Source organism: Lynx rufus, unplaced genomic scaffold (assembly GCF_022079265.1).
Source record: "Lynx rufus isolate CCGP_SWC_20201006 ecotype Redwood Valley unplaced genomic scaffold, mLynRuf1.p SCAF_6, whole genome shotgun sequence".
Lineage (NCBI taxonomy): Eukaryota > Metazoa > Chordata > Mammalia > Carnivora > Felidae > Lynx > Lynx rufus.
This window is the reverse complement of record NW_025814878.1, coordinates 69,207,501-69,219,182: the sequence shown is the minus strand read 5'-3', so window position 1 is coordinate 69,219,182 and position 11,682 is coordinate 69,207,501. Positions and strand designations below refer to the sequence as shown.

Sequence of the window (11,682 nt, the reverse complement as noted above, 5' to 3'; positions counted from 1 at the left end):
AATCAGGTTCATTTATATTAGTATTATACCAATTGAATTTTGCCTAGAACTATGTAACTAAGGGACTTGAGATAAACGAACACTAATTCTAAAGATTAAAAAAGTTACTACCACAGGGGCACCTGGGTGGCTCAGTCAGTTAAGCATCCAGCTCTTGAATTCAGCTCAGGTCAGGATCTCGATGTATATGGGATGGAGCCCACATTGGGCTCTAGACTGACAGCACAGAGCCTGCTTGGTATTCTCTCTCCTGCTCTCTGCCCCTCCCCCACTCACACATGAACCCTCTCAAAAAAAAAAAAAAAGAAAAAAGAAAAAAGTTACTACCACAAAAGGAGAACCATATTGCTCAAATATTAGTTGACATCTACATTACTCAGACTGATTTCCACCTAGTGCAATATTAACACAGTAATTTAGGGAGTCGAGATAACTTCAATAATGCTCTGTGAACTATATGGGCTTGATACAATTTTCTTCTTCCGAATATACAGGTTCCAATGTTTCCTTAACTGCAAGAGAAATAAGCATCCTACTTACTCCCCTCAAAGAATAACTAAGTTATCACAGATGTTCCAGAAAATGTTCATACATGTAAGCTATTACACGTTGATTACAGTATGAATTCTTTTAATGTAACACTTCATATTTTGTGAAACTAAGTCTTCACAAAAGTATGAATGCAAAGAAACAGAAAATCCTCTAGGCAGAATGTTACCAGAAACATAAGCTGTACCTTATAGAATGTTGAGACAGAAAAATACCAAAATATAATCTTTTCACCCAGGACCAAAGAGATTATATTGTGTTTGCACATAGTTACCTCATTAAATGCCTCAATGATTAGGAAAAAATATTTTTATTATTGTTTTCACCTAGAACTATTAGGAAACTAAAAAGAAGTATTTAAATCATTGAAATTGTGACTGTATTAATACACACAAATTTGGTTGAGCAATCTATACACACACACACACACACACACACACATCAGGCTTAGTAGAATGGGGAAGCCATAGGAGATTAGCATGCCTTATGTCCATTAGTGAATGGGTCTAGGTATATTAGTTAATAAGATTTATTTTCTTCTTCAGTTTCCTGGGGTATGTGCATGTGTTTCCAGATACTACTATTGCCATTAAAAATTAGCTAAGATTTCTGGTACCAAAAATTTCAAGTCAGTTTCTCCCTTGGTATTTTAATATAAAACTTAATGTTTTAATACCTGAAAGCAGTCCTTAAGAACAGCTGAAATGACCTAAGATGTTCAAATTGCCTTTATGTGGAAAAATTTTAAAGGACTTAGACTGGAATCAGCAAAGAGTATATGACGAAAGTCATTATTTCCACAACCAGATTAACATGGATTCTCATCAAATCTGGGTATGGTAGGTTTGAGAAATCTCTACCAAAATAAAGAATGTAGTCACATTACCAGGTAAAATAGCATACATGAAGGCAGCTGTGTTAAATATAAATGGAAAAACAAAATGCTGCACAATGGGTTTCTTTTTAAATGTTCAGAAATTAAATACTAAAACAAAACCTATTTTACTATTCCCAAAGGTTTTTCAAAATACTCTGCTTTGTCCAGACAAAAATGTCACTAAATTTGCATGTTTAGTCACAAAATGTCTTCTATGTACCCTTTTAACATGCTAGGTGATGTTCTCTTTTCCAGTAAGATTTATTCAAACTTCCCCGGGACAGTTTATTTCAAACGAGCCATCAACATGAACGTGGTAATACAGATTAAGATGGTTTCTTCTAATAAATTCAAAATAATGTACACATATTGTTGTATTTTACTACCCAGATCCATTTAAAAGTAGCACTTTTTATACTAAGTTGCACATTTTAGGTACAAACGATGAAGAACTGAGGCTCATATTAATTTTTTGCTTACAAGGATTCAAGAAACAGGAGCCATTTTTCTTGAGAGGAGTGGGAAGGAAAAGGCAAGACCTCTGCGTAGCAAGTAAAAGAAGATATTTAAGCAGTTGAAGGTTATAAAGCTGCTTTCAGGGTCTAACCACTTCCTGACAGCAAATAATCTGCCTGGAAGGAGTCAAAACTCCTGCAATCAGGCACTCTTCTTTCAGGCATGAGGGGGTACCTTGCCTGCCTGCCTGCTCCCAAGGAAGCTAAAAATAAAGCGTATGTTTTTCTCATATGCACAGCACATAGTCATGTCAGTGAACAGGCATAGTACACCAGTCTACTTTTATCAAATCCTTCTTTCATAAAGAACCGCCAAACATTTGAGAAAAATTAGAAAAAGTAAATAACTGAAGTGAGCTAATATTTCAATGCATCCTGTAACTGGTCACTTTTTAAAAAACGTTTAAAATTGAAGAATGAGAAAGATAGTCTATATATAAAATAAAAACAGACTGCTCTATCGGTCAAACTTAAAGTCAGTGTATGCTCTGGAAGAGGGAAAAATAAAAGGTAATATTTCTTATAAAGTATAAAAAGCTACAGCAGTGACAAATGAAAAAAATAGTTTAAATATAAATCAATGCAGTACATTCCAAACCAAGCTCCAAAAAAGCAGAAAAACTGAAAAAAGTGAAAAACAAAATTCTCAGCAACAAAAAAACTCTTAAGTCTTCCAGTTAAAAACCAAAATAAATGAAAACCTATGCAGTCTCATCAAACCTTAGAAAACGAAGTTATGAAAAAAAAATCTGAATGTGTAAGAAAAAAAATTACCTACAAAGCAAGCACTGCATTCAAATCAAGACTGTTATAACACAGGGCAGGGCGCCTGGGTGGTTCAGTCAGTTGAGTGTCAGACTCCTTTTTTAAAATTTATTATTTAACATTTATTCATTTTTGAAAGAGCATGAGCTGTCAGCACAGAGCCCGAGGCAGGGCTCAAACTCATTACCTGTGAGATCATGACCTGAGCTGAAATCTGACTGAACCATCCAGGTGCCCCAACTGTCAGACTCTTGATTTTGGCTCAGGCCATGATCTCATGTTCATGGGATCAAGCCTTACACCAGGCTTTGCACAGACAACGCAGACCTGCTTGAGATTCTCTCTCTCCCTCTCTGCCCCTCCCCCACTCATTCTCTCTCAAAATAATTAAAAAGAAAAAAACTGTTGTTACACCAAATAATGGAGTGATACCTCCAAAGTTCTGATGGAAAAGGATAGTGCAGCTAGAATCCTATGTCCAAACTGTCAACCAACAGTGAGGGTGAAACATTTTCCAGTGTGCAAGACGGTTTACAGTTCATGTAACCTTTCCTGAAAATATTACCAGAGAACATATTGCAGCAAGAACAAAAGGGAATCTAAGAGGAAGCAATGGAACCTAAGAAAAGTGGAGTCCAGCAATGGAATGGGGAAGAAAAAAAAAAAATCCTAATATGACAGTAGTACACAGAGCACTAAATATGATTAAATAGCTAACCAGCTTATAAAAAGAAAGGTAATTAGAAACTCAAAAAAAAAAAAAATCCAAGTCATGGTTTGTATTTTAGCTATGGCATGAATCCAAATAAAGGAACATTAAAAGAATTCATTTTATTTCTACCTTAGAATTTTGCCTTCCCAAGGACACAAATTTTATCAAAATAGGGTTATCTATGAATCTAAATACATTACCATTATAAATGCTACGTTTTGTCTATCTTCAGTCTACAGGCAAAATAAAAGATAACCTGTTATAAAGTGCCATAAATCTGAAAAATGATAGCAGGAACCGGGAGAGGAAGGAAAAGTAATAAAATACCGAGGGGCTCCTAGGTGGCTCAGTAGGTTAAGTGTCCAATTCTTGATTTAGGCTCAGGTGGTATCTCACAGTTCATGAGACCAAGGACCTTTGCACGGACAGTGGGGCCTGCTTGGGATTCTCTCTCCCTCTCCCCTGATTGTACTAGCTCTCTCTCAAAATTTTTTAATGAACTTAAAAAATAACATATTGAGTGTGCTTCTTTATATAGTGAGGATCAAACAGATACTAAAATTGGTATAAGTAGAGGCTTAAGTGTAGTTTGAGTAATAAAGGTAATCAACTGAATTTAAAATAGTTCGGCAAAAGAATAGAACTAGTTTAAGCTAAACTCCTCACAAGGGGTAACTACTACCTAAATTTAGTAATTAAGAGAGATGTGCTCCCTTTGCCCCTATCCCCCACTCCTGCTCTTAAAAAAAAAAAAAAAAAAGTGAGAGAAACAGTAACCACTATATAAGAACTACAGAAGGGGTCCTGTCTGTAAATTGGATGGTGTGAGGAGATGCAGACTTTCTGTGCTATCTGAATGCTATTTCATATACTGCACTAGCTCCTGCTTTCCAGGTATAGCTCTTATACAATTCAGCTAAATTATCAACTAAGTATATACAACACCTTTCTCCACTACTCAAAGTAGGAGATACAGTATCATATGAGATGCCTTAAATTCAGAGCCTCTGTTTTTAAGTGATTTAACTTCAACAATCTACCAACTGCAAGGTAAATACAATTATTCATATGCATGCAACCAATCATTGCTCATTATTGTAAAATATAGTAAGTAGCGATTAGTTAGAAATACCTGTTTGTTTTTTTTTTTTAATTAAAAAAACTGTTTTCAAGACTTTCACTTCAGGTTAGCCTTCATGCTTTTCTCAGGTATACTCACTTATCCTCTCTAAAGTACTCTGCAAAACAAGCCTAAACAAATTTTACAGACTTAAAACCAACTATACTTCATGAGCAAAACAAGAATTCAATCTTTAAGTATTCCTTCCTCATAAAGAGGTTTGTAGTTGGAATGCTGTTTCATTCAGCAACCTGGAATTAAGCTAAAAATCAACATAAAGGAAAAATTGCTGAGCTGGGTTATAACTTCAATACTTAAAAAAAAAAAAAAGCAGTCTTTATATACATCACAAGGCCAACCGTTCCCATAACTTCCAATTTTGATTTTTTTTAATGTCAGATGTACAATTTAAATGTGAATCTTCATGATCTCAATTTACTTAAAACATTAGCATTACATGCTCATTTTAAAAAGCTTTCTAATGTATATTCAGTGGTTCCAAATTTTTATTCCTTTTTTCAAGTTAGCAAGCCATAATGAAGCCTAATTCAGCAAATAAACTAAATTTCTACCAAACCGAAAAATATTTAACTATTTTTAAATGCCTAACCCCTCTGAGTCAGATTTCCCTGCCCTGGAGGAGCTTCCATTCTAAGAGGCAAAAGAAACCATAAAGAGAAGAAATTGAGTTAACTTCAAAGAATAAGTAGCACTGGTAATTTAAACAGACTGATAAAAAGACAGACACTTGGCCCAGATAAACTGAAGTAACTACAATTATGTCCTGCTGGGGCCCTAACTATGGCTGATGCTGTCCTAAGTGCTAAATGGATCCTCAGGAAACCAAGAGATCAACTAACATTTCCTGATAGAATTTTAGAATGTTTTTTTCATCATTATTTTAATTCTATTTTATAAAGGAATCTGAAGCTGGGTTCCTAAAGAAAAAAGTACCTGTCATTAGTGTTGAAGGATTTTTAAGAATTCAATTTGTGCAAATTCATGGGGATTTTAACTATTTCAAGAAAAAAGCAAGGGAAGTATTTTTTTCAAAACTACATGTACTGCATTTGCATGTGGCTGCAGAGAATTAAAAAGCGTATCTACCAATTTTCATAGATGACCTTTGACATACTGTTCATTACTTTTGGTTTTCCTACAAACTCCTTCCAAATATTGACAATATATCAAGATACACAATTAGTATATATACTTTTGAAGTATTTCACATGTTAAGGAAATAAAGCAATTTCAGAAGCCTAATCCCTGAGCCTTCCAATTAAAGCAACATAAACACTAACATATTAAAGACACCTGAAAAATGAAGTCATAAGGGGGTGCCAGGCTGTCTCAGTCAGTAGAGAATGTGACTTGGGTTTGTGAGTTTGACCCCAGAGTTGGGTGTAGAGATTACTTAAAATCTTAAAAAAAAAAAAAAAAGTGTTTTACTCATGACATAAAACAGATGCATAGTTTTACTTTGTGTTCAAATGATGCACTACTGACATTTTCTAATTCCCATAGGAAAAAACTGGGACACCTAAATTCAAAAGCAGTATTATATCACACAAATGACATAATTATTCAGATTTCCTTTACCTCATTTGAACTTAACAGCATTAAAAGAGCCACATCACATCAGATGTAATGTTAGAACTCTTCTGGTATGTTGTAGGTTTCTACACTTAGACCCGATTTTGAAATCTAAAGACTCTTCTACAGATTTTATATCATGAACAAGCCCATATCCTTTAATCGGTGGTAACAGCCTGTCTACATCAAAAACCCTTGTCCTTTTACCCTGAAGTAAAACTTGGCTGTAGTTCATAAATGATATAGAAGATACTGATCTCCTTAGGTATCCTAAAATTCTCTCCAAAACAGTATTTTGTCACAACAATCTTTTCAGAATACAGACTGAAAGCCTAAATCAATGACACTTAATGAACATTGCAGATAACTGCCTTTAAACTCCCCTCAGATTAGAACTTATTTGAAACCACTTTACAACATGAAAAATCAGATATTCACTGAAGCCTGTAAATTATTCTAAAATGTGTTAAAAACACATTCTAGGAAACACTTGGAAGACACTAATTTCCAAAACAGTTTATTAAGATTTCTTCCTTACCCAAGTCTTACTCAGCAGTCTTGATTTCAACAAAAAAGTACTAGATTGGTCTCTGCACAGGCAGTCAAATAAAGCAACATAAATTGTTTTTAAAATGCTCTAGCAGTACCCAGAATTTTTCAGGTATAAAACTTCCATGACTGCCCTGAAAAGACAAGTTTCTTTTCACTAAATATTAGCACAAATCTTGGTTATCCTAAGTACAAACTAAAATCCACATGAAGTGACCTACTAAAGCAATTTTTGTCCGGATGAAGTGGCAAAACTACCACTACCTGCCCCCACCCTCCAAGAAATTCTAGGGCTATGAACCAAACCCTTCCAATGTATTTACAAGTTCCCCATTCTTTGATGATTTGCCATCCTAGCTTAATAGAACCCATTTTAAGCTGAATTCACCTTCCTAGATGTGCAACATTTTATTAAAACAGATCATTTGTTCACTCCACTCTCCTGATTCACTTGCAACCTCAATCATTTCCAACCCTTCAGAGAAAGATGGTGATAGAGAATGGAAGAACACTGCATGATAGGGTATGTTCCCAGAAAACCAGAACCAAATTACCATTAACTTCTTCATTGAGTCCACTGGCATGTGTGTGACCACAGAATATTTTCACCAAATAAGTGAAGACCAACACTCTATGTTTACATCTCCCCATCATGTGCTTGAATTAGGGATCTTGGGGAATCTTTTTTTTACCATTGGCTAGTCATTTTGCATGTATAATCAAAAGGCGAAGAGCTCTAAAGATTCCAAGTGTCTATTCACAAGCTGTTAAGTGAAAAAAGATGAAATGGAGGACACCCACAATAATTCTTGGACTCCTGGAGATCCTAAGACATGCTACAAAAATAGGTCTTTATTCTTAGGAAAATATAGTCAGAGCTAGCTTCCTTATGCTATACATAAAATCTTAACATCAGAGGCAGTACAGATAGTACAGATAGTTTTTGAACTGATCTCCAAACAAGCACAAACCCACTACGTTTAAAAGAACAGGTAAGTTGAGGTTTTTGGCAAAAGACAGTACTTCACACATCTAATCCAAATCAAAGAGCCTGCAGACAGTTGTTTTCAGTGAGATGAAAGGAATGAAATAAATATAAATTCTATGGATAAATAAATGTAAGAGACAATTTAAATAAGCTAAGAGAACTAATATTTCTTTTAAATAAAAGTACTAGTCAGGTACAAGCTTTTGTTTCTCAATGCCAGACTTCTAAATGTTTATCAGACTACTGTTAAAATATTAAAAACCTAATCCTGGACCAGAGCATTAGTTATAATACTGTTTTGCATTCATAAAAAAGATGGTTTTTCCAACTGAATGCTTCTGGTCCTGAAAAATATTTTATGTATATTACTGAAGGCAGACTGTGGTGCTAATAGAACTTATGTCTTAAGTACTTTTTAAAAAAGTGACAGACCAAAAAGTCCATCTATTACTTTGCCCACAGTTAAAAATGTCTTTGAATATTGGTTTATAATTAGCATCTTAAGAAAAGTAGTGGCATGCCCTATTGAGTGGTATCACTGAGTAAATGCTACACTTTAAAACATCATCCTCACAAGTCTGTTCATTTTATGTATTGTTAAAGTTTTTTATTCATTCATTTTATACCCACCAATCAATTCCTATGGTCAGATAAAAATTTGGTTTTATGGAATACATCACTGGGGAGAAAATGGTCATGGTGGGTATTAGGAATCTGAACAGTCATTTACTCTAGGGTTAGCTCCTTCTCCTAAATGCATGAAGTCTTCTACATTTAATTTCTCCCCTTAAAATAGAAACATGTCTTACTCTATAATAACAAGGTGATCTTTTGCTGTTTCTGATCAACAGTGACTTTGGCTTAGCAGTCAAAAAAAGCTGTCCTGCATGTGACAATTTTGTCCATCTAGCATGTATTCGTCCTGGTTTTAAGTCTTCCCAAATATATACAATACCCGAGTAAATACCCGAGATCACCCCATCAATCCATTAAGTTCCTATTTTATCATGAGGAAATGTTTGTATTTTGTCAAATCAGATTTGCAATTGATAAATTTCTCATGATGCTACAACCGCCATCATGAGTGTGCAACCGCTCTTTTTTGTGCTCAACCCCCACTTCATATCTAATATCTGATTTAATTGCAATGGCTGAAAATCTTCCACAAAAAGCATGTTTGGGAAAATATACAGAACACAATTTTCTCACAAAGCAAATTTCTGAAAACTGATTAACTGAATTGATGATCACTTTTGATTGCCAAGTAGTCTGCAGAAACAAAATCTTGCGTCTGTTTAGGTAACTCAAGTTTTCTTGTTTAACAATCAGAATGCTTTAAGGATACATTTTTCACCCCAAGGAAGGGACTTGACTCTTGGATTTAAGACCCATTCCTTGACAATATATACAAAATTTGACTTGTTATCTGTCCATTCTTTGAAGCTGTCAAAGCCAAGAACCCATAAACAAATCACAAATAGCAATAACCTACATTAGTTAACATTCCCCTTTTAACAGGTTGACATTTTTACTAAAGGATTAGTTATTTTTGCATTTCCATTTCTCATATCCCATGACATTCCATATAAATTGCATTATTGCTTTATAGGCCACACAACATTCAAAAGTATGTTTATATGCATTGCCTGTTTTCCTTGATCTCTTATTGATAAGAGTTTGATGCTGATTTTACTACAGAAATTTAAGTTTGAAAATACCAGTTAGTATTTCTTCTCAGAACTTAATTGTTCACATCACTAATCACTACATGCATATTTAGCTCTGATTATATTGCTCAAAAACTGCACCCATTATCAGAACAGTGCAAATGATATTTAATTTTAAAAGTAATTATAATGGCTTGAATTCAAAGTTATTCAAATGAACACTGTCAAGTAATTTCACTTGAGTGTGTATAGATTTCATCACCACTGTTTACATTACCCATCAATTCCTTACAATTTCTTTTTATCATCAGTTTCCCTCCCAAATCCCCAAACTAAGAATGCCAAATAGTCTTGGAAACCCACAGCTCCATATTTTAATGTTTTCTTAAGAACACATTTGTGAACTCACAAAAATGTTCATCTTTCAACTCTGACAATGCAGTTCTTACTTAAGTCAAACAAACCCATCCTAAAATCCCAACAAATAATTCTGAGAATTAACTTAAACACCTTGACAGTGTCCCTTAAAAAAGGGTATGACAGTAAAGTGCCAATAGGCATGGCAATGACCTCTTTGATGGGATCATTTAATTCCTTGGAACTGGGAAACGCCAGCACCAAAGATTACACTGAGATTCAATTTTACTGAAGGCTACATTTAGTTTACCCACTTTCCACAACCTATTGTACTCATATGTTAGAATGAAATGTAAATGTTTTGTGTAGCCCTCAAACTTACACTAAGATTTGAAAGAGATGTACTTTAAAAAAGCACGGGGTAATATATAAAATCAGTGGCAGAAAGTTTCATTAAGCACCAGGAACTAATTTTTGTCACCCCATACTCATTTTGTAGGTAAGTTTCAATAACCGGCAAGGCACATTTACATATATTCCAATGAATACTTATTGACAAATTTTAAATTACACTCTATGTCCCAGCTATCCCAGTAACTGACATACAACATACTAAAATGGTTTATTAAGGTAACATAAAAAAACCAATTAATGTGAAACATACAGGCTATTGGCAACCACTATTCTAAAATTATGTAAGTACAAATAAACATACTGAAATGTGTGCAATTCTAAGTTTTTAAACCAGAATATTTCTACACTAACACACATTTATATTAATGACACATAAAAAAAATAAAAACTTTATTACAAAAATAAGTTACACTCGCCTCCAGCTTACAGTATAAAACAATTTTATTTGCAGGAATGCAAAATGATTGTTTGCCATGAGCATTTTGAACATATGACATGTCTAATTTTGTTAAATTTGCATTTACTGGGGGAACTGGTGTGTATAAAACCTTAATTAAGTATAATAAGCTCTGATCTTCATCGTGGTGCCTATTGGGTATGTGATATAACTGCAGTATCCCTTTGGGGAAGGGGAAAAGGGATTTCTTTATACCAAGTCCTAATTAAATTATAATTTCACTTTCGACTTTAAGTTATCAATTTAGGACTTGGCAAAAAATTTTTGAGGGTGATTCAATAGAGGATGCTTCACCACTGAACACTCACTGTCATCAAGGTGCTTTAGAAAATTAAAAACATAGCACAAATGATTGTACTCTATTCTACAAGTTATCATGACCTGCATAAGAAATGGAAAGCTGATTCACATTTTTGCAGTGATCAGCAATAAGAAATGCACTAATGAAACATACCTTTTACCTAAAAAGCTAAACTACAGCCATATACTAATTTCTATGATTTATGAAAAAACTTCAAAATATCCAAATGTCAGGCTTCGCTGTACAATTGTCAGTTTTAGTCTGACTTTTTTATAAAGGGACACTGCAGTATTTAGTACAAGTTCGGATGCACTTTTTTGAACATCTGATGTCTTACAAAAGTAACATCTTGCTAAACTATTATACATCCAAATAACTACAATATCTGAAGAAGCAAGGCTGCTTTTTCAGCCACAAAATACGACAAAAGCAAGGCCTGTTATGATGGTCATGAGGAAGTCTTACAAGCCTCTGAAACTAAAGGCAACTAAGAATGTTACATTTGGTATATTAAAATCTTACCCTCATATCATTTAACAAGCCTTGCTTTTATCTACAAAGATTTTCTATGTACAGTACAGACAGGGTATAGTTCAATCCTCTGCTACTGAGGTAGTTAACCAACCCTTTAAAAAAGGTTCTGAAAAGAACCACTATCTGGAATGCCTGACTAACCAGCTCTGATGATTACACCTGAAACTGCATATCTGAACACAATTCAAAAGTGATTACTATAAAAAAGATATAGACAATCATGATTAACCTTGGTGAGCAGAAATAAAATTTAAGGATACCAACAATGGCATTCATCTATACCA

General features: G+C 34.2%; 1 protein-coding gene across 2 annotated transcripts in view; it reads right to left on the bottom strand.

Annotated features, from left to right (window-relative positions):
- Positions 1-10,295: 10,295 nt before the first annotated feature.
- SYNCRIP (synaptotagmin binding cytoplasmic RNA interacting protein) overlaps positions 10,296-11,682 on the bottom strand; it is a 28,010-nt gene continuing 26,623 nt past the window's right edge. For both annotated transcript variants that reach the window (XM_047101728.1, XM_047101730.1), the window contains exon 12: positions 10,296-11,682. This exon is cut by the window's right edge. The gene's annotated coding sequence lies outside the window, so the exon portion shown is untranslated.